Source organism: Betta splendens, chromosome 1 (genome assembly GCF_900634795.4).
Source record: "Betta splendens chromosome 1, fBetSpl5.4, whole genome shotgun sequence".
Taxonomy (NCBI): Eukaryota; Metazoa; Chordata; class Actinopteri; order Anabantiformes; family Osphronemidae; genus Betta; species Betta splendens.
In genome coordinates, this window is record NC_040881.3 from 14,454,624 (window position 1) to 14,479,313 (window position 24,690).

A 24,690-nucleotide genomic window follows, 5' to 3' on the forward strand; every position below is an offset into this window, starting at 1 on the left:
AAAGCGACCAGATCTGAGAGGTGTCACAGCACTTGTCTTGGGTTCGTGAGGGCCCTCTAACGGTCAGCAGAGGGCAGTGCATCATACATGTGTCGGTTTCCATCATCAGAGGTGTTTGCAGAGGGAACCTGGGTCCGTGCTTTTCCGAATCCCCTCCCCCTGTTTAAATTCCCCCAAATCATCCGCTTTAACAGTTCATACTGAGCTGGTTTAACCACGATATTCTCACTATTCAGGCCGAACCCTCACGTTGCACCTCCACCCCTTATCAAGCAGCTTAGTCTGACTGTGCTAGCTCTGGCATTAATAATTCACTGTACGTAATAAGTTGATGCCGAGGAGTTGGTTCTCATTGACAGTATTAGTGGAGGCGAGCATTCCTGGCCAGACTCAGTGACGCCAGCACGCCAGCATAAAGTGGGCTTTAATTGCCCATAATCTCTGTCATTCATTTTCCTCTAAGTCAAAAGCGCCAATGAACGTCAGACCTTATGAGGCACTTTTAGCTCCATATCAGACTCGGCCTCATAGTAGAAATGTTGGGAAGCCGGTTTCAAGTGAAGGCTAAAAAGAGTGTTGGTTTTGTGGCCAAAGCCAAACTGAAAAAACGGGTTCTTTAGAGAAATTCCACTATTGGTGCCTTATGCAAATACATGTATATTGAAACCATCACCATGGTTAATATGAATAGCGAGTCTCATTCCATATCTGTTTGCTTGGTCCACTTTGTGTCACTTTCACTGAAGGTTCTCAGAGGCTGGTGTGACCTAGTTCCCTGATCATTCTGCTTCTCCATGCAGTCCTTTGAAGAATACATATTGTTTTATATTCTCACATCTAATCACTCCCGGCTTTGATGAAGGATAATGTTACATTAACGCTGGTAAATGGACGTGCCAGACCTTCTTTGTGTCTCCAGTGTAACGTTAACGTTAAGGGTTCTAACTATAGGACCTTTACGTCCACACAGATGAGGTTTCGCTGATGGGCAACGCCATAAATATCACATCTGATTAATGTATATTGAAGAGGGTTTTATGTTATAGTTAGTCACAGATAAGATAAGCTGCTGCAGAGCACTGCTGTCTATGTGAGTTCTTGTGAGGGTGTTGTTGCTTCAAGGGCTAAAGCAACTGAGGTACAGTAGGTTGGCTCACTGTAATATAGGATTTAATTCATTTGTTTTCTCCTTTCATAGTCACAGTTATTACATTTTCATAGAGACACAAATATTTAATAAGGCAGACACATGTAAAATTTGTATTATGTTTTAGGTGAGATTCGTTAAATATGCTTCTTATTTGCTGGAAAAATAATATGTTATAACAGAAAACGCCAGTTCAGTCATTTCAGCCGTCCTGCGTTGCACCGGCGGATGGATACAACTTCAGCAAACACGTTTGAATGTGTGTTAGTCATTGTATGAACTTAGTCCATCCAAAATAAAATGACTAAATACATTAACGTCATTTGGTTCAAATATGTCCGTGGCTAAACTTTAACACCACCCGGTGAGATTAACGTACCTGCTCCGTTAAAACCCGAGAGCACAACTTGCACTTTCTCCACTTATAAGGCCTTATGTGTCTGCATGAATTCTAACGGGAATGTCCGTTTGTTTAACCTTTTTACGGTACGTTAACCCCTGTCAGGACGTGCTCGTCAGCGCAGCACAAAGGGCCTGTGCTCAAATCCACGCCCGCTTTCCTTTTTGCACCGTGCTGAGGAAGTCGGGAGTCCCTCGAAAGAAGACCAGAAAAAGGCCGACGATGACAAACAGGTCCAAATAATATTTTAAAATATTTAAAATGCTACGTGTGATTATAAACGTGCAGATCTGCGCGGTGACGCCACTAAAGCAAGTTTTTACGCAGCCGTTTGCGAATCCCCGCCGTTTAGTTTGTCTTTGCCAAAATATCTGGATCGACCACATTCATGTTATCTTCGAAGTATAATATTTCTTTATTATTTGTCACTGTAGTTGAAAACACATGGCGGTGAGACACGCTGCCCTCCCGTCTTCACAACGTGGATCTGTGTGCGTGCGTAAGAAGCCGAAAGCGTCTCATTCTGAGGCTGAAACAGATTTTATTTCGTGCACCCCGTGCGTTTTTCCTCGCGCCCGTTTAAAAGTTTGTCTCACAATAATGTGATAAAAACTCATCAGGTCGAATCCCGTGAGTTGTCGCTGGGTGAGTTTGATGTGTTCAACCGGGGCCTCGCTTCTCGTTCTCTTTTGATCAGATCGGCGTTAAAGATTCTTGCATGAGCATAGCTGGACGCATGCGCAAACTCGCTCTTAATTAACTCCCTCGTAAATTGTGACGTAGTAAAGACGTTAGACATTCACCAGGCAGCTAACGTGACTTCATTTTGCACAGATAGAGTCTTACTCAGCTGCAAATAGCCCACGTTGACGCCCCACGCGGCTGCCTCACGTTTCACTAAATAGACAGACCAGACTTAATTAACAACACTGAGCTCCATCAGATTTCTTCTCTTTATCTTTAAGTTTAAAAAAGGGGGTTTTGTACAAATGAATTTTTGTGGGACTGCTAATTTTTTTTTGCTAATATATAACACACATACGCAGATTTTGCCCCTTTTTGCTTTACTCTTGCAGCACGTGTGCAATATTGCCTGTGAAACAGCAAACACAAGTTAAATGTAAAGACATTCCTGTCACGTTTTTAGATGCAAACAATCAGCTATACAACCCTGAAAATCACCAAGCTGTGTTTTGCAGTTTGTTGATTTTACATCTGAATTTGTTTGGAAGCTTTACTATAATATTTGAATCAGGCCTGGGGTCACTTTAGTTATACTAGGTTTTATTTGAATGTATCTGTTTTTTGCTTTCAGGTGGTGGTGAGAAAAAATGAGGGAAACAAAAGAAGATGCTCAACTCAGACTGAAGCTCTTTTGGCTGAGGTGGACGGGTTAATGAACACAGCAATGGCTTAGATTTAAAATATATATTTTCATAGAATGCATCATTGGTTTCCTTTTTGTGGCACCAGAATGAATGTATGACCCTATTTGAAGGCGAATAGTTTTCAACTGTGTCATGTGCGACTGATGCCTTGCAGCACGAGTGCAGGAAGAAGAGAGAAACTGAGCAAAAAAAAACTCAAGAGGAGAAGAGTAACAGCCGAGAAGAGGCGAGGCAGCTAATTTAACCTGGAGCGACACTATGAGTAAGACCATGCATGCGTGTGTGTGTGTGTGTGTGTGTGTGTGTGTGTGTGTGTGTGTGTGTGTGTGTGTGTGTGTGTGTGTGTGTGTGTGTGTGTGGTAGCGTGACGCCAGACTGGCCTGTGTTTTCTACAGTCTTGTCACGCAATGTTGCTGGAAGTTGTGCCCTTTTTCTACTGCACATTCACTCACAGAGAAAAACGTACTGGATGCAGAACTCAAAGAGTGAGAATCCACCTGGGAGGCTGTGCGGTGTATGTATACATTTGTATTTACTTCCTAATTTAGCTTTAGGTAACAAATAGAGCTCTTGAGCCCCTTTTTTTCACAAACTAAAATCAGTCTAATTGTTTTTGATGCTGTTGAGATACTAAGAGAAATAATATACAATCACCTTTATCTATTGACATTTAGTTTGAACTAAAGGCTGTAATAAATCTTCAAAATGTCAAATCTCTTTTGGTTATGATTAGTAATTATTAAAAATATTAACATTTTAATTATTGTTGTAAAATATAATTGAGAAAGTATCATTTCACTCTATATTTATCCTTTATTGCTTTATTACTCGACTAAAATCGGAATAGTGCATTTTAAATAAAACAATCAAAGCTGTTTAGTAAAAAAAATGACAAAACTACTTTTGGACAAAATAGTTTAATCCTCTCTGATTGATGCATTTTACCCATTAATTACAACATGTTGTCAGTCTAAATCAGTCACACAAATTTAACGGCAAGGACACACGGCTGTGATGAGATTAAGAACACACTTTTAATTTTGAACTCCTCTCTCACCTACTCAAACATCCGTGGACACTGAGGGACATAACCGGTTGTTGTGCATGTGTGTGAAAGTGGCATGAATAGACCCTGACCCCTGGGTCTACGCCATTGCTGACACACACACACACACACACACAAACACACACACACACACACACACACACACACACACACACACACACACACACACACACAATGTTCCCAGCAGACACAGGCACCAGGTGGCACCAGAGCGTATGATACCTTACACACGCACAAACACGAGCAGACTGCTCACTGATTCAGTTTTTGATTGCGGTTTGTCATTTTGGTACAGATGTGAGTGCTATAAGTGTGTAAACAATAGGCAAAACAACTCACATACAAAAATAAAACTGCAATCAAAACTTAACACTCCTTTCTAAAAACAACAAAAACAACAAAACCTTACACACAAGTGTCATTTGAATCACCCTTTCATATCACCAGTAACACAGTGATGAGCTTTATATACAAACACTCCAGTCTTTGTGTTTTCATTTTGAAATTTAATTTACTCAGACCTCTTCTGTAAAACTCAAAAATAATATTTCTGCACTAATCAAACAATAGTTTGATTTGGTTAGTCACAGAAAAATATCCGTACGGAAATTTTGCAACAAAAGTAGGGAAGAAACAATGATCTGTGTGTGTGTGTGTGTGTGTGCGTGCGTGCGTGCATGCATGCGTGCCTGCATGTGTGTGTGGTGGGGGACCTCATCGACATCACAGCCGACGTCCTCTTCCATGTCCGACTCCTCTCTCTCTCCTCCTCTCACTCTGACTCTCATTGCCCCCATGTTTGCATAGTTCTCCACATCTGACCTGGGGTCTGTTTGTAGCGCTGAGGCTCAGACTGTTTGGTGTTGTGTTTTTTGTGCAGGTGCTTTCACGTGTGTGAGAGTGACTACAGTTACCAAATGAGCACTGCTTTTTGAACAGAGTGTCTAATGTAAGACAACGTGGGTAGTGTGCAAACCTGAAAATAAGCTTGAGGCTTTGGTTTAAGCTTTCACTTTTAGTGTGTAATCAATAGGAAACAACTGTAACAATTAATATCTAACCACCTCAAGGCAAACTATTAACCATGAGGTGGCGCTAGAGTCAAGCTAATGCAGCTTACAACACACCCCCCTGCCTCTTGGATGCTTTCAGTGGTTGTCGTGGAAACAGGTATGCTTTTCCAATCCTCCTGAGGGGTTTTACTTCCCAACATCCTTCACCCCACCTTCATACATGTTTGCGAACGGCAATGGTTCGTTGCCCACCTGGAGAAAAATCACTTCCTGTTCTCTCTTTAATTGAGCTGAGGCGCAACAGAGCATTCAACTGTGACACTGAAGCTCTATAAAAATATAGGGAGCTGCTGTTTTTTAAGGCTTTTTAAGATGCGTGTTGCTGAGAAAAGAGAAGCCGTGGGACACGGGTTGCTCGCGCGTCTGCCAAACGCGGCGTGATGTGATTTGCATAACTCTGCAATGATTAATGTGAAGTGAAGGGATGTTCCACACGCCTCCTGTGTTATGGCTCCCGTTTGTGCAGCATCACCCTTCATGAACACTGTGTAAGGGTAAAGTCATTCCACTAAAGTGGCACCAGCCTCATTAACATGGTAATTACTTATGTGATTTAGGTCTTTGCTCGGCAATCCCACGTTGCAGCTGAATTTCCATTCTGGCCATTTAATGGGGATGTCTCGTCTAAGTCTTGGCTGTTAAAGTTTGAAAACCAGAAATATGTGATGACTAGTAGTAAAAGAAACATGGGAGTAAGTAACTACTACCCTAAGCCAGGATGCACAGTCTAACCAGTAAATAGGAAAATGCTGACTCCAGTGCATGAAGGCAACGTTTCCTGAGCAGATGAGAGAATAGATGAAGACAGTGCGTCTGTTTACACTTGGTTTTTCAAATGGCACACGTCATCATTCACACCCGTTCATGTGCGCGTGTCTCCAAGATGTCCAGCGAGGTCGATCCCTTGTGTGCGAGTGCTCAGATCACAGTCCATGTTGTGGTTCGAGTGTAAAAATGATGAAGATCTTTTTCGCTAAAGGTGGTTTTAAATAATCACGTCGAGCCGACACACACTGGTTGATAGCTGCTCATTAGAGTTTCTGTCTGCTCCTCTTGGATGAGCCTGGACCAGGACAGCTCTGTACAACTCGCTGTCATCTGCACAGGATGTGTTTTACACGCGATCATTCGTTTCCTCACACGTGGACCTTAGAAGTGAGACGTCCATCAACGTCTGGAACGGTGGTTCGCCTTTTTTTGGCCCTTTGGTCCAGTTCAGAGCATGCAGCTATGGAGCAAAACAAACACAGCAAGGCTCTTTTCTAGTCGTGGTCTGGGCTCGGTGCCTGTGGTTCACACCATGTTCAACCTCAGACCTACTCAAATGCCTCGCGTTTTTGATACAAAAGCAAGTTTTCAACTCGTTTTACTTGTCGGGTTCAAAATAAAATGAACTATGCGTTTGCTGTAGTACAAGATTCTTTTTGCGTCCTGCAGCCGTTGCAGGAAAAAGAAAATGGAATTCGTCCGTTATCAGCTCTGGCGCTTTTGTTCCCCGCAGGATGTGGATGAATAAGCGCCTAAAATATTTTTGCTTTAGTGCAGTGATTTAGCGAAAGGCCAAATGTCAAATGGTGCGGCATTAAGTGACTGGTCACGCTGAGTCAGCAGAAAAGTCCCCTCTGGACTTACACTACAGAGCCCCCATCGCTCTCACATATACAAATAGACCTATTGGCAGCTGATGTGCAGTGTGTGCACAAAGACCCAGAAGACCCGCAGGCACGATCGGGCCCCTCTTCCTCTTCCTCCTAATTTTCCTCTCAGACTTACAGTAGCTGCGTGGAGATGAACGCGTCCACAGGGAGAGGGTTTTAATCAATATTCAAGCCAATGACTCAGAAGCCAAAGAGCTTTGAGACTGAGATTCTGCGAGTTTATTCAGATGCACTTGGGAGTTTGTTGTTGTTAGGACTGGGTTTGGTCTTTATTCGAATGTGATGCGTTTGGGGCGAGTGGGAGATTTGGCGCGTTTGTGTGTAGGTGAGGTTCGGTATTTGCAGCACACGGTTTGATTTGCTTCATCACACGCGATGGTGCTCGTCGCCAGGAACCTGCGCTCACATTCACACCCAAAAATAATAAATAAGCCGATCTGTGGGGATGTTCTGCTCCTTGCGTGAGGGGCACGGGGAGGTGCAACTCGAAGCTGTCATCGGTGTGAACGGTGGCCATGTTTTAGTTAGTTTTTTCTTCCAGGCATCTATTTCTAGTGGTCCAACCGTGGTTTCAACCCACATCACCAATGTGAAAGGTTCCAAAGCTGCTTGTCTTTAAACGGGTGTCAGGCTCATCATGGTGTGATCTGAACAGGTTACTTCACTGACACTATTGAACCTGTTCACATCACACCAATAAAACATTTTAATGCCGGTAATGAACTGAATCCATCAGAAAACCGCAGAGGTTCTATATCTGGTCCAAGGATGAACCTGGGGATCATACGAACGTCCCTGTAATGTGTTGACAAGCTGCTCGACCTACTGAGTCACAGCTGTTCAATAAATTCAAAGAAAAAAAAAAGGACCTTTTGCTAGTTCTACATGCTCTGCCAAACGGTAAAGGAGCCAAGACTAGATTTAACTTCCTGGCATTCCTCTCCAAAAATCCTTATTAAAAGGCAGAAGACTCCTAATTATGAAGAGAAACCAGAGGGAGGAAGTCGAGAGAATTTGGGCACTGGCTCCCTGAAGACTCTTTAGAAACTATTGTGTGTAAACCTGCTGAAATAAAGCACACAGCGAGCACACACACACACACACACACACACACACACACACACACACACACACACACACACACACACACACACACACACACACACACACACACACACACACACACAATCTAGGAACATCCTGAGGTAGGCCAATAATAACTGGAGGATTTAAATGAGCAAAAGGACGACTGCACTAAATCACTTACCTGCTTAAACACTTAGACCTGGATTTAGTTGAGAAAAAATAAAAAGGATGAATAATTGAATTTGTGAGTTCTTGGGAGTAACTGATTTTTTTACTCGAGTACATACAGTACTCTAAGTACTCTATGTCACCTGCCTTCCTCATATCAAGGAGTAAATGTTGATTTCTCGGCTGAAGATTTGAGCAAACTACTGAAAAAGGAGAAGCCGTATTACAGTTCTTGATTCATGTCCTCCTTTGAGGGTTATTCCAATATATAAATTGCCACTTAATAGGGTTCTTTCAAAAGCAAATCAATAACTGCCTTCATATGGAGCGAAACTCAAAGATTTATGATTGTTTTTGCCGTGGAGCAAACTATTCCTCTTTTATCACGCGCCGTTATTCTCTTTCAACTCCGCAGCCTTGTCCTGCGCAGGAATCAATCACCAGAACTTCCAGGTTCCGACGCCTCGACCAGCTCCTTCCTGCTGCGCGTCCGTGCGAGGCCGCAGAAGCGCCGCCCACGCCGTGTCACCATAAAAACAAGTCTTATTCAACGCTGGCCTGGCACGTTCGCAGAGAGCTGCGTTGTGTGGACGCCGGTACAATCTGGTTGATTTGTCATTAGCTGTTCACCAGAAGCAGCAACGGCAACAATCAGAAGACTGTCAGCTCTCAATAATGTGCCTGGAGGAATTACATCACACATAACGAGGTATTAGGTTCAGTCACCAAGCAGACCCACACCACAGATGATGAGTTTCATGTTTTCATCGCTTTGAATTGTGTTCAATCGTGTTGTTTCATGTCTTTAAGCTTCATCAGGCTAAATCCAGTTGATGCAAATTTCATAACACAGATCTAGTTTTTACTCTTACTTAACAATTATCATTCAAGTGCAGGATTTAAGCATTTTAAATGTGAACTGCTGTGATTTGGACCTCCCTGTCTTGATTCGTTCCCTGTGCTCCGTTAAGGTCATCCTCGGACGCAGCAGACCAGATAACAAGCAGCTACCTGGTGAACGCAGTGGGGCGTTCGTCTTCAAGGCTGACAGTATGTAAACACAGCTTAATTGGACATATAACTGTACAGTTCTCTAATAAAACAATAGGTAACGGCAACGCTTCGCCCCTCTGAGGGGAAACAAAGACGTGTCACTGCACGGTGACCCTGGAGTCGACCCCGCGACTCACACGCCTCCATCCGTTCTCTCATCCGCCATAAGTTACGGCCTCCTGGGAGCAGAGACACAGCTAGTTGCTCTTTTGTCTGCATCTCACACACAAAAGCCCACAAATCCAAATTGAGGGAACCGGGCAAAACTTAGAAATCACAGCCTGTGGCGCTAAGTGATTCCACTTGTGTCGCTTTGGTTCCCGCTCCTTCCTTTATACGTCTCCGTCACAATACAGCTGTTGTATTGTGACAAAGCCTTTGAGACTAAACCACCGTCAGCTATGGCGGATAATTAGGTTGCCAGGGCTCTGCTGTCACCAGGGCCGTGCTAATAAATGAAGCGAGAGAGGATGTCGCTGTCGCGTCACTCTGAAGGGGATTATTATTGACGTTTTCAATTCAATCCACTGCAGCGAAAGATGGAGCGACAGAGACACGCTCGCTCATATTCCAAACATCTCAGTCTGTGTGGGCTTCAAATGACAAAACCCCCGACTCAACTCTGCTACGTGTACAAACTTGATCCTCACTCATTTCTTAATGCAGTTTAGCACATAATAGGGAATAGACTGTGCACATTGAGTCCTTTCTTTTCACTTTTAACCACTGACACTTCCATAGTTTTTACATCGGCTGCTACAAACAATAATTGTATTATTCAATGCCAAACTAAGTTTCTTTCCTGTACAAAATAATACAAACAATAATTACAAGATTGAAAAGAATGCCTTAAAGATACTGTTGTGCCCTGCAGCGTTGGTTATATAATTAAGATAAAATTCCGGTAGAACTGTTTAATTAGAGTAATAACCCGAGCGTAGCAGCTCCAAGGCCGTCCACGCGCTGCTTCAGGCGTCCTGCAGCCTGAGTCTTAGCATCATACAGGTGCACTTCTCTGCTCCATCTGCTCCCACTGTGTGCCGCATACTGTACGCCCACTGACTGCAGCCAGGCCACCGGTGGGGGGTGAGCCCACATTTCCTGCTGCTCCTTCAAACAGACCTGTTACACCGGCGTCGTCCTGCCGTTCCTGTTATTTCCTAGAAAGCATATGGGCAGGTGCCCGTTGCCATGGTTACATGACAGCTGGCTGCAGCGCTATCCTGATGTCCTTGCTTCCTCCACGTGGCGGGTGAACAAACAAGCGGGGGTCAGCTGGGTGATTAGGGACGCATCGTCCCCCGCGACTGCTCGCTTCAGCGGCGCCAGCGTTTTGCATTCGCTCCCGCAGTTTGTGAGAAACGCTCCTCCTGATCACGGGTTCGACTGCGGCAGAGGCTGAAGCATGTGCTCCACGCGGCACCCCCTCAGTCATATTACTGACTCACTTACAGCTATTAGCACGAAACATGGCCGATTAGTGTATTCGTGTAAAAATTACTCTCTGGTTTCCTAAATTTCCAGGCTGTTGCTTATACATTCAGACACTGCAATTATCAGCTTTGACTCGTTATTTAGTCTAATTAATGAATTGCAGAGCACGGTTCTCTGCCTGCGATGCCGTCTGTGAAACAGGCACCAGTTGGGAAAGAGAGGAACCTTAAAAACCCAACATCGCTGACTGGGAGCAGCATCCAGTGGAAAACATAGGTTTTCCCCCGCTTTAACCTGCAGTGTTCTGAATCGTACCACTGAATCGTAACCTGCTCTGAGACGCAGGTTCCGAGACTTGGAATTTGACTGGAGGAAGGAAAATGGATGGATGAGAAGTAATGACGAGAAAAACAATAGAATGAGGGGGGAAAGTGACACACGAGCGGGTCTGAGAGACCGTGGGGGGCGGCATCAGGGAAAACGCGTCAGTCACAGCCAATGACAGGAAAGAGTGAATGATGGATGTGGATTAAGAGGCAAAACGAACGAGTCGACTGCTTACTGCAGCCACGTCTGACCCCGGCTTCATTTATCCAGCCGAGATCAAAATACAGAGAAGCTTGGGAAAAGCCCAGGGGAAGGAGTCACACATCACTGTAGTCCCGCTGCTGTCTCAGTGGATGAACAACGTGTGGCCATATTCTGGTCACTGCCAGGAAGATTATAATAACAAATACTCCTCTATTCATAAATCTACTGCCGAGAGATGACGTGAGTGTTTGGTTTAAAAAGAGATATGTTCAAGTAAAGAATATGCAAATGGGGTTTCAGTTTAAGAGAAGTAGCTTTTAACAACATTCAGTTGTTTAGTCTTTATCTGAGGTTGAGATTTTGGAACTGTAACAAACTAGATGCCAAACTATGTCGTTTTACGCATCCCCTGAGCTGAGCTGAGCTGCTGTCCAGCAACTGTCTTCGACGCTAGAGTCAAACTGGTTCACGGCGCGATCACTGCTGTCACCAGTCGACTGAGTCAAACGACGGCCCCTCTGTTGAGGATCGCAGGCGCACACACTCACGGTGGGACACTGTGTACAATGAGCCGTGAGTGACGCAACACCCCACTTCCACATTTGTTCCCTCGCCTCGCACGGACACGTCTCTGACTGCGGCGCCAAATCACTAATAATGAAGTCCGCGGAGGCAAATTCAAGCGTGCACTTCCTGTTTGGGTGGCGTCAACTTTGTCTGACTCAGAGCCCGTGTGGACCAGAGCCGCTGACCAATAATCCTAATGGACCGACTCCTGTTTTTTGGAGACTATGTGATTATTTCTGTGCCTTCAGCCTCTTCTGTGAAATCTTGTACGGCCACACTGTGTAGTGATCCTCTCATCAGCTTCCATGCCTGAGAACACAGTAATTGCACCGAACGCGAGCTTAATGCAACATTAAACTAAAACATGTCACATCAGCCGACATTGGCACTGACCCAGACGCGACTCCTGCTGAACTGTTGCTCTTAAAGTGAGAGTGAAGCAGCTCATTACTCTCCATGAGGACAAATAAGGTTCAGCATCATTTAATGGGTGTTTATAGACATACTGTACGTGTGTGTGTGTGTGTGTGTGTGTGTGTGTGTGTGTGTGTGTGTGTGTGTGTGTGTGTGTGTGTGTGTGTGTGTGTGTGTGTGTGTGTGTGTGTGTGTGCGTGTGACAGTGAAGGACAGAGAAAATGACACATGTGCCTGCTGTGGATCAATACCTGCCCGTCATCACTGCACCACAACGTCTGTACGTGAATGTGCTCGCACTGTTCAGCTTCGTCTCAGCTGCAGCTGGATGCCATTCCTTCATTCCAAACAGGGACCTTTCATTTGCAGAAACAAGCTCCAGTGGCGTCCTTGGATTGTTTGTTTTTTGCTTGTTTGTCGTGAAACAATCACGGTACGGAAGAAGGTGGAATTTAATCGTCTTGGAGACGGTACAGGTGCATTTACCCTCACATTTCTGTCTCATGTTTGCCCAGCCTGCAGTCTCAGGGTACATCGCTGTGCTCCAAATGCTCACTTATCGCTTTCTGTGTGATTATAGAAAATTGTACATGCACCAGAAATAATTGCCCTTGTGGCACCTAACATGAAATAGTTCTGTGTTCACAGAGAATAAAGCACCGAACTGGAGGATGGTGCAGCACAAACTAGGAGTGATGCCTTTGGAAAAACATTCAGTTTGCAAACACATTTAAAGCCATTTAATATTTCTTTGATCTTAAATTCAAAATTCTAAAATTGACTTTAAACTAGTAAGTAATTGATCCCGGTGTTGCTTTGTGGTCTAGCATTTCACTGGAGAGCTCATCATTTCCAAACACAAGTTGTCTAAGTGTGTTTGAAAGTGTGTTTTCTTCATCCTCCTTATAAAAAAGTTTGCAGTTGATTTTAGATATCGAGTTTGCATTTCCATGTAGTTGCTGACTGAAGCTACAGCTACTGCATGGAGCTCTCTAAGAGCTTGACAAGAGCTTGGGATTTGGGTTCGAGCTCAGCCAGAAGTCCATCTGTAGAGTTTACGTGTTCTGTCCCTGTAATGGACTGACCTCTCACCCAGTGGCAGCTGGGATGGGCCCAAACAAACCAGCGACAGGCGATCCGAGTAATGGATGGTTGCCTGGTGCTCCAAACATCAGGGAGAGGGAACAAGAGACAACTATAGTGGCTGGTGAGAAATCTGGATCAGACTTTATTAAAATTTGTTTAAAAATCCCTTCATGTTCTGGAATAAGATTTGTTGGACTCATCAAACATCGTCTATGCCGACACACACCAATAACACTGAGGCTGTGTGGATCGATGTGAGCATATCACATTACAGATCCTTCATTTAATGTTTCCTCCCCGAGCTGTAAATCCTAAAAAGCCCGTCGTCCTCATTTCCAGAGGTTTCCAGATGTCAGAACGCTCACATTCCAGTCTGATCCCACGCACGCTGTTAAAGTGAAGGTGCCTTCACGCTGAATGTCACCGCTGATCTAACTTATGTGCATCATTGCTATTATTTTCATGTTGCCTGTACGGATTTATGGCAGTGTAATATCACTGATTGCATCGACTGGGGGTCCTTTGATGTACTACCTCTTCACTCTCACCTTGTCAGTGGATAATGAATCTCATATGAGGGAGATACTGAGTCGGACCATGATCACTGCAGCCCTTGTTGCCCGTTGTTGTTTTTGTGCTGTTAAAACTAACATGGTTACTTTTACCCACCCATTTTCTCAGAACCTTCTTTTGTTGGCCATCAATGACAATGAAGGAAGACGTGATGTCATGAAATGCTGACTGAGTATGAGCTCCTCTACGAGCTTAATAGAGTTTTCTATCTACCCCTGTCGTAGCTGGACCACACGTGCTGTTTGAGACTGATTACAAGTGACTCGTGTGTATAGGCTTCAGTTAAAGCGTGAACTCGAGTTGCCGCCACTGAAATGAGAATCACTATCTTTTGAAATGCACTCTGGGAGATGATTTAATAACCACACAAAGAACTCTTGGCTTGGCTTGATTTATAAGCAGGTTGGTGGATGGAAAAAGACTTGTATAAATGTAAATACTATAAATTACGTCATCCTTCAACGCTGCGCTTTGTGGAGAGCGCGGTGGGAACCCAAGCAGCTGTAAGGTTACTCTCTAGGGTTTAAATTCATCTCAAAATGCGATTAAGACCTGATTTGAATTGCAAATGAGATGAGTCTTGCTGCTTTACCTGAGTTGCAATCTGTGTTCCTAACTCATAATTCTCAGTCTTGATTCAACATACACACACATGCATTTTTGAGGTGTAGACCCTAAATTCTCAATGGTCCAAACCTAGAAATAGCTGCTTCTTTTAATTAGATACTAGTTCCATCTTATTGTGAACTCTTCTATAACAGCAGTAAGGCTACAAAGCTCAATGATCATGTTCTCCAACACAGCACAGTGTACATTTTTATTTGGATGTTTTCAGGTCAGAACATAAGATAGTTTCAGTGTTAGTTCACACAGGCTAAGAGCTGATAGAGTTACAGTAAATCTGTGGATTCAAGATGTGACCAAGTAACATAATTAAAACCTGTGGCGAGGTAGCATAGATTGCTAAAGGATGAACGTGCACAGGCCTTGCTCCTAATAGACCGGACAGTCACATGTTTTCTAGTGGAAGATGGATGTTTTAGACCAATGAGGCAAAATCCAGCTCTGTCAAAAAGATGGAAGTATGAAAGTGCAGAGAAACAAATATGCTCTTGTCCCTGAACGCCTCATCATCATGACCCGGACACACATGGCTGCCAGTAAAAGAGCCAAGCTGGTGTTTATTGATTTTGCTGCTGACAGAGGTAAACAGGAGAATTCTCCGTTCTCAGATTCATCTAAATGTATTAAATAAAAGTACCCAGATAACGTTTCTCATTCAGCAGGAGAGCAAATGTAAAAAAAAATACAGCCAAAACAACATTTTCTCCTTTTCTGGATAATAATAATTTGTGATGTGTATACAGTATATGCATGGCCAATCCAATCAGCTCAATGCTGTGCTTTTGCAGCACTGCTTGACTCAAGTGCAACATGAAAAAGGACCCAGTTGCTAACGTTCGTCATAGTAGTTATTGATAGAGTCTAAATAAAACAGTACGACCAAAAATTAAAACAAACGTCACTTAGTATGCTGGTTTTGTGTGCTCCGCAGAGACAATCAAGGGGTGCCAATAAATATCCCACTGGCTTTGGAAAGGTCACTGCTGGGTCAGAGGCCACAGATAATCACAAAGTGTTAACACATCTATCACACTTCATACCATCACAACTACATGCATCACTACACGCAATCATGAACGTCAAATATGAACGCATGCCTCAGGTTGTGGTTAGGAGTGAAACCACAGCTCGTACTGTACATGTACATCCTCAGGAACATCTTTAATAATTCTGTTTTCTATTTACATCCTTAAAGTATAGTTTCTAAAGATATTCTTTTAATACTGTTAGATTTTGTTTTATAACAATCTGCTAGACTGAAATATGTCCGACTTTTAAAAGTTGGAGGAATTTTGAGTCAATATTTAAAATCCCTGATGGAGAAGCAGCGCTTCTTTCATTTTGCAAAGAGCCCCCTGAGCTCTGCCAAATGAACATCTGAGGATTAGCGCAGGCGTCTTAATCACTGCTGATTGCTTTCTGAAGACGGGGGGAAGCTATGACATGGCCACATTAGGGGCAATAGAGAAGATTGAGACAAAATGAAGAGAAGCGGAGGGAAAACGTCACGTCATTTAGTGTCCGCTACGTATCAGGGCTGTCTGGGTGAACGAAGGGGATCATGTCTGCTGAAAGTTTATCAGAAGGAAAGCGGATCGGTCCTCCTTCCACCGCAGGCAGCAACAGGTGAGTGCACAGGGAGATAACAGTGTGTGTGTGTGTGTGTGTGTGTGCGTGTGTGTGTGTGCGTGTGTGTGTGTGTGCATGTGAGCGTGTGTGTGTGTGTGTAAGCGTGTGAAAGAGCACGTGCGCCTCCTTCGTCCTTGCAACTCAATACAGTTGGGGTTCGACAGCAGAAACTGGGCGAGGAAGAGGTGAAAAGCAGAAATAACCGGAGAGGCAGAGGCAAATGAGGAGAACGCGGGTGTTGAATGGCCTGTCAGTCTAACTTTCCCTCCCTTGAACCACACTACTGATGTAGAGATAGACCCCTGGATGATCATATGACTGTTAACCTGCACCTCAGACAGCTTAAGCAGTCAGACTTTCACTCGTCAACCTAATTGTTGACAATTAAGCGTTAATGTTGTTAATGTCACACACAGGTCACGTGAAGTTGTTGATACTAATGATTTTAAATCTGCACCGCTTGTTCGGGCCCACTTCCTGTCGGGCTGTGCTCCCCTCCGTGACATCAGCCGCCCACAGGAAGTGATCTGCCAGCCGCTCACCTCTCACACACATGACTCACTTTGCACTGCATCGTGTCCTGCAGCCTGAAGCGGATGGCATCAGATGCTGCTGGTCCGAGCCCGCAGCGGTAACGCAGCAGGGCACTCCACAGTCGGCCCCAAGGAGCGCTCTGCACACATGCGTGAGCACTGGTGTTGAAGGCGATGGCTGCGTGCTGTTCCAAAGGTCAGCACCTCTGCTGTGTTTGTCTTTGTTTCGCCTCGGGCTCAGTCTCAGTTCTCCGGACTCTGAGGCTGATGGCTGTTTTCTTTAGCCCTCGCGACTCTTCTTAATGACTCTATACATTATGCATCGGTGCCATTATCCCTTGTGGAAATGAGATCCTTCACAATGAGCCATTTGTGGCGATAAGTGGCAGCTATTGCGGCTTTACATTCAGTTTCGGAGGCGTTTTTATTGAACGCATGCAGATGGATGACGCGTAAACAGAAAGGTTAGCATCACTGCGGCTGCTAACAGTGACTCGCTGATGCTCTCTACTGTACTTTCATTGCTCGTGGTGCTGGACCAACACTGTGACCTGTGCCATACATTACATTACTGTACATTCTGTTTACACTGTACAGTGCAGCTTGTCATTGGGAGGATTTACTCAGTTGTCCCTGCTGCTCCATGTCGTTCCTTGGCTGGTTTGCCCTTGGCATGTTTGATGATAGCATGGCATGACTAGCATCTTAATAACCCAAGCTACTGTAAACATGTATGTCCTTTAGAGAAGTCTTGGGACTTGGCTCATATCTGATTTGTTAATTTTACGTATGCATTTCAACCTCTTTCAAATTGATATACATGTAATAATGATTTACATGTGCAGGTCTATTGTGCATGTACTGTTTTGCACAATGACACCATGTGAATGGATGAATGTGTGGTGTTTCATACATACGCGTCGGTATCACTTAGTGCCTTGTGTTCACAGCAGGTTAATTGTTTTGTAATTAGTTGAGATAACAGCGATTGGCTTCACTGGTTTTTAATCAGAGGATTCTCATTTCCTGTGTCTCCACTCTCTTCATGGTCAAATATGTTCACAACACACACACTTGTCCTCGTCTTTGCCAAGTGCAACGCACAGACACGTAAATGAATATACTTTAAGTAGCTTATTAACTGATCAAGATTTGCAAACGGGTGTCAGTTTCCATGCATGTGAACACGCGTGTGCACTTCCACGACAGCGCCTTCATTAAGGCCTCATGTGGTCGTGATCTGACACGGTGCGAAACAAAGAGGCCGAGCTGAATGACAGGCCTGCGGTTTAATTTGGCTCAATGTAAATCAAGCCAGCGTCCAGTGAAGCTAAGTCAAACAGACCTAATGGAACTAATGACTTTGTTTTTATTAAGTTACTTCAAGCAGAAACATCACTGCAGCTGTTAATTCAACTGACACTTTTAGGGGAGAACTACTTGGGAAAAACAAACACAAGAGCACAGTGGAGTGAAAAATAAAATTAGAGAGGAAGTAGTTGCTGTAGGTGTTCATAATTTACCCATATACAGCTTTAATGTACTGTTTTATACCCACAGTATTACGATATTGCTGCATGTGCTTTATTCTGCTTACTTAGTCAAAGTCCTCATTCATCTTCGCTCCACTTTCTTCATTTTGAACTTTATGACTCATGTTGGGATCTAATGCTTCACATTCTGTCCACTGTGACAGCGAAGCCCAAGTTGAAAGAGTGTTGGCAAGTTGATTGTTGTCAGCAGGGCAGCCGGGGGGCTAATAGGCTGGGAGACATTCTAACTGTGGAACAGGAGTGCTATTGATCTCATCACTTATAGAGCTGAAGAGGAGAGAAGGACACTTTACCGCTGCTGAACAAGGAAAGTAATTGGTTGATCTGACCTTGCGATGATGCAGGAGAAAACGCGGAGGCCAAGCCAGGAACCGAGAGGCTCAGCTAGAAGGGTGGAGGAGTGAAACAGACACCGCGAACGGGAACAACCGGCAGCACAACGGCAGCGCAACGGGGCCACTGCACAACTTTCAGCAACTCACCTTGACTCTAAGCATCCAGGCAAACTCAGCTGTCCTCAGCTCACACGGACACGACATGAGCAGGCGCTTTAGATTAGATTAGATTCAACTTTATTACACGTGTACATGTACAGGGCAACGGAATGCAGTTTAGGGTGATATTTACAGATGGGTAAGCAATGGACATAATACACAGGTTGATATTAACTGTAATCAGTGGCTGAACATAGAGTGGCTAGTCAAGAATATGCAAGTAGATATGAACATATAAAACATGTGTTGAATGTTGAAATTTAAAAATAGATAGTAATTAGGAATAAGCAAGTAGATGTGAATAATGTTGCTATTGACGAGAATCAGGAATTTACGTAGCTACATGAAGAGGTGTCTAATCAGATATAAATGTGCAATGAATATGTATGTTTACAGGTGGGCGTGTACAGTCTTGTGCAGTGATTATGTGCAATATTAGATAGTGCATTGGTTATGGGGCTAATGCGTATGAGGCGTATGAGTGGAGTAAGGGCATCAATGGGTGGCAGTGTTCAATATGTCTGCTGGTTCCTGTTCAGGGGAAGCTGAAGCACAGTCTATGAGCAGGGTGAGAGGAGTCCCTTATAGAACACCGTGTGCTTGACGCAGGCAGCGTTTCCTTTGGACGTCCTCAGTGGCCGGAAGTGGAGTCCTTGTGATGCGTTGGACGGCGTCCACCACCCGCTGCAGGTCCTCGCGCTGCAGAGCAGAGCGGCTCCTGTTCCAGATGTGACGCGTGGTTGGGATGCTCTCTATGGTGGTTCTGACGAGGAGGAGCCCGGTGAGCCTTCTGGATCAGGCTGGAGGTGTTAGTGGTCCAGGTCATAACAAATACAGTACACTGACTTTACTATGAGAGACCATGTAACATAAGTACTGGAAATACAGTGTAAATGCTGCTGGCAAACTTTATCCTGTGTGTTAACCTTGGGAATGTGTTGTCCTTATTATTATACTGTACTTATAATAAGGACACTCCATGTTTTTTCCTCCCAAGCCCGAGTTGTTGCCGGTTTCATCCCTCCGAGTGCAAATAATTCTGTGTTCTTGGTGGAAGCTGATTCCACATCCTGCTGCGTCTCGGCCTCTAATGTTGAGCTGCAACAGGCAGAAAGGAGGAAGCGGAGCGCTGTCGGTCGCCTTGTGTGCGCAGAGCCGAGAAACCGCAGCTCTGGGTATTTATGATCGTCTCTGCATACGTAAAAAAGCTGAGCAAAACAATAATAAATGTTCACTTTGGTCTCCAGCTAATCATTAACGTCACCGTATTTGCTCGCTGCTTCTGATATTTCCTCCTCGCTCGCATTATGAACGTCTGCGACTTCACGGAGTCTGTCCCCGGGGAACGAAACCCGGGCGGATTGAAGAGCGCGCCGTTCGACTCCCGAGTGGATGCACGCGCCGTAGCTCGCGCGCCACGAACGGCGCGGCATCGCATCGCGTCGCATCGCCTCGCACGTCACAGGTCAGCCTTGAACCTCACGCGCGGAGGACGAGCGTGAGCATCAGGGTTAGAGATCAGAAACAATCGCAGCCCAGCCTTGAAGCTGCGCGAGCGCTTTGTTTTTCTTCCCTCCTTTGAAAGAGAACGACACACGGCGCGCTCCTCTTCTCTTCTCTGCTTTCTTTCCTTCTCCTCGTAGCCCAGTAGCGTTTTACCGTCACAGAATTTATTGTGTGAGCGTCTCCGGTTGTTGCAGAGAATGTTCCACAGAATGGCTGTAGATGGCAGGTTATAAACCCGTGGCAGACGGAGCAGACATTATTGTATAAGGGGAGAGGAGAAGCAGGTAGAAATGACCTGGCCTTGTGTTAGCGTGGAATGGTGGCTCATGGGAAAAATATCGATCGACTGAATCACCTTTTCTAATGGAAATATCATATTTAGCTTAAGGCTTTGTGGAATGTGTATTTATTTGATACGTGAGTCGTGAAGAATCTGCCCTTTGTGTTTATACCAAAGCTAAAGAAAATCCGGTTTGCAGCGCTGTAATATCCTGTGATGTATATGTTTTCTCTCGTGCATTAGGTGTGTCATGCCTGCGCATTCATCGCCAATAATATGCTCACGGGGAAACAACAGGTCCCATTATTATCGCATGATCCAGTGTCTTTTCCTCGTGCGCAGCGCAGGCATCGGGCGCCGCGTGGGGACCACCTGGCCGCGGAGCAGATCTATCGCTTACACCGAGAGGAGCGGCAAAGTGCGATCGCGTGGCGCCGTCCTGTTGTCGCGCGCCGCCTTCGAGTGCGGGATTATGTCGTTTAATCCGCCGCGAGCAGGTGAAGTGAGGAAGGCTTTGTGGTTCCCGCCGTCAACACGTCCCGCGCTTTAACTCTCCGCCGAGGGCTCGCGCTCAGCAGCCTTCGCGCACGTTTCCGCAGCGCCGGCCCTCGTTCGCTCCCTCGGCCACCTGCCGGGGATTTGCCGGCCTCGTGCGCGCGTTTCTTTGTGTTTGCGTTCTACCTTGACGTTGCCAATGGCGAAAGTGCAAATTAATCCCGCGCACGTGTTTCAAAGAGATCTCTCATACTGACTAATGTGCTGCACAATTCCCAGTTGCCTGATGCTGTTGCATTCACTTGCCTACAGTAAATGTTCACTGGCGTCTGATCCGAGGGTCTTGTGTTTTCATTATTATTTACACATTCCTCTGTCGCCTTTCTCGCTTTCATCCCTGAATTATGAATGTGCTAAAATGTTTTGGTTTCCTTTGCTGCATAATTAATGGCTCCTTCCACACATGTCATGTAATCAGTCATGTTTATTAGAGCTGCCACTTCCACTCCTTCCTTTTTCTTTTGTTCCTATGTCAATTACTGCTCAATGCTATTTAAAAAAATTCATTTTGTGCAGTAAATTAATATTGATGTCATTATGAACCACAAGAGTGTGTCGTTAATGAGTTCCCTGAAGACCCCATCTTCAGTCTTCTCTCACATTTCATCTTTTCTCCAGTAATCATTTGTCGAGCTCAGTATTAACACTAACACCTGTGGATCAATAGCTCCGCAACTCACATCTGCACACACACACACACACACACACACACACACACACACACACACACACACACACACACACACACACACACACACACAATTACAAAGACACAAACACACACTTACACACATATATGTGTGTGTTGTCAATGAAACAGATAATCCATCAGGTACGACCTATAGGAAGATTTTATGGGAAATCAATTATAGCTGTGTCAGCTCCAAGACAATGGTTATTCCACGTCTTGACTGATAATGTAATGTGACCTTTGACATTTTACGTCTGAGTGTGTATTCGCTGTACTTCAATAAGGTACATGTGGGTTTATTTTTGTTTTTGTATTTGAATATTAGAGCCTGCAGAGGTACTGTACTGCATTCTGAGAAACTTAGAAAGTCCCTGATTCCCTCTATAAACATTCAGTATAGTCAGTGAGTGCAGATGTGAGGGTGCACGCACGAGCAGTGTGTGGTGATTGCTGTTCATACAGTACTGTATATACAGATTAATTAGAGTGATTAAAGGATAATAAGTGCAGATTGCTTCACTTAATGACATGCTTCTATATTGCATCCACTCCTGTGAAGCACAGAGAGTGAAGGAAATGATTAGAGAGCTGGTTTAAATTGCACCCTGATTGTTTTACTGCAACCACCACCTCCTTTTTAACCCTTTCTAATATACTGCAGATATGGTGTGTGACATGGCATTCCAAATGTTTTTTAACTAACAGAAAACATTTTATAAATGACTCTTATTGATATTGTTTCCAGCAGCTTAGTGGATCTGACTGCACAGAATAGTGAGATAGATGACTATCATAGCTTAGATTTTTAATATAGATCTGCAGGTTTACTACATGTTATGTAATGGAAGGTTCCGTATGATGGACCAGGTCTGTCCAGGGTGACCTTGTGAGGATGAAGTCTGCTTTGTTGCTAACATTCCAGCATTTCACTTGTCCGCCCTTGACAACTAATGAAGTTGACTCATTTTCTAATAGGTGTATTAATAAATCCAAGTGGACATTTGTGCCAGTTGTAATGCAATTAACCTCCAGGCATTGTTGAGATGTTGCGGTGACGAGAATGGGCCACAAATGAGGTCACGCTGACCTTTGACCTTCACAATATAAGCAGTTCATCCTTTAGGGTAAGAAATTCGCTAATGTAGTTCCTGAGATACCGTCTTTGCGAGAGTTCACAAAGGTAAGGCCATCGCAATGCTGACCTTCCTTACTAAGATTTTTCTTTGGGATGGACGTCCTGCAAGCTCGATGCCTCCAGGTTCCGTATACTGAACATAAGATCTATATAGGTCACCTCTACAGGTCTTACCGTTGTTATTATTCAATGTTTGATTCCATTTATGTCCCTCTGACTCACTGAGGTGTCTGTCTACTACTGTATGTATGCGCAAAGGGCTATCTTTCCTACCGTGCTCATTCGTGGCTATCAATATCTAATAAGGAAATCATAATATAAGAATTTGTGCATTTTCTCAACCCCAGAAGCTCCAGCCTGGAATAATGTGATATTTCAGGCTTAAATCATAATGACTCTGTCCCATCTCTAACTTTGTCACAGCCTCGTTGCCGGTTCTCGGTTTCTCCGTGTGCTTCACTTCACTTAACTGGAAAGGGCAAGTGCAATGCGGCGATTGTTATTCATTCGACTTTCCACATAAAATTCCGTATTCATTTAATTTGCGCGGCCTACTTTGCATTCCTATGCATAAGGGCGCATGCCAGCAGAATACAGGACCACCGTGCCATCCGTCTGAGCATGGCAGTGATTTACGGCACCGTAAGTTAGAATAGGGTTGGGTCACGAGTGGCCCCAAAGAAGAGGAGGCCTGGAAGAGAACACTTCCTCCAGACGCCAACACAGTGTGTGTCACAGTATTTATTGTGTGTCACTCCTAAAAGTGTGTTACACCATATCCAAACAGTCTGATGCTGACGTGACAGCTGAAATTGTCAGAATGAGCACAGAAGGTCACAAGCGGAACAGCGAGTCCATTTTATCAAAAGGTTCATCACAGTCATCGTTTGAGATAAAGGAAAATGGTATTTTCTTGACAGCATTTTTGTTGCTTTGTACAAATATACTGTATGCACCAAAGTAGGTGAGGCTCAGCGAGTGTGTTTTCACTGTCCTGCCATGGATATTCGCTTTTTACCAGGTTCTATGTTGCATGTGGCAAGGTTTGTCACCAGACTGTGCAGGAAATGATTTTGTTTATCGTACAGTACGACAGAAGTCATATAATGGTGTTGTGTCTTTAATGCAAATGGAGTTAAAGCTTCAGAGTTTCTCACAGTGCCAGATGGAAGATTTTTTTTGTGGGCTATTTTTCAGCGAAGCAAATGGTGCAAAGAAATTTAGCCAGTTAAATACTGTATCTAAAGCAACATGTTTAAATTCAAGAAACCCTTGGAGACATTTTGATAAACAAGCTTTTATACGCTATTATCTCTGTTAATTTCAAGGCCTAATTTGACAAAATCAAAGCAAACATGTGTCTTCTACTGTAGGTTCCACACAAGGGTCTGGTGCGTATGAAGGGGTTTTCAATTTGCAACTCTGGCAGCTCTCTTGCTCTTTTGTCCAGACTAGAATGTGTTAGGATGACGCTACTCACCTTTGCCTCAATTAGAAAAAGAATTGATTCAGAATCACTATTTGAAGACGGTGGAATAGGATCATTGGAGTGAAATATGCATATACCACTGCCCTATTTCAGGGACTCCTTAGTTCCACTCCTGCTCCCAGCTCCAGTGTGGCATTCATGCACTGTCGTACTGAGAGCATCACGATGCTACAGTATGACATGTGCCAACAGGAGAGTTCCGCGCCACGACTCAGCTTGTGAGCTCTGATTGCTCTCTATCCATTAGAGGAACATTTTAGAAGAACATTATGAGGGTGACACCAGCGTGGTACATCAACTGGTTTCTCATCTACACAGTTCCAAGCATCGTCATGTCCAGACGTAATAGACAGGTGTATCCTTGGTTTATCTCGAGCTGTTCCTGCCTGGCTCTCAGTTTCATGCAGCTTTTTGTTGCTGTTGCAGTAACCCTCATCAGTATTTAATCATCTCCTCACCCTATACATCAGGGCAGGACTTAAGCCTTTCCTCCGCACATCACTGGTCAAATCTTTTGTTTTGTTTGGACTCTATAATTTAGTTTACTTATTAAATTT

General features: G+C 44.4%; 1 long non-coding RNA gene across 1 annotated transcript; it reads left to right on the top strand.

Moving 5' to 3' along the window:
- The first annotated feature begins 2,888 nt into the window (after positions 1-2,888).
- On the top strand, positions 2,889-9,035 carry LOC129604585 (uncharacterized). Its single transcript, XR_008695604.1, has 3 exons — positions 2,889-3,197; positions 8,402-8,695; positions 8,958-9,035. It is a non-coding gene; the product is annotated as an uncharacterized LOC129604585 (long non-coding RNA).
- The last annotated feature ends 15,655 nt before the right edge of the window (positions 9,036-24,690 follow it).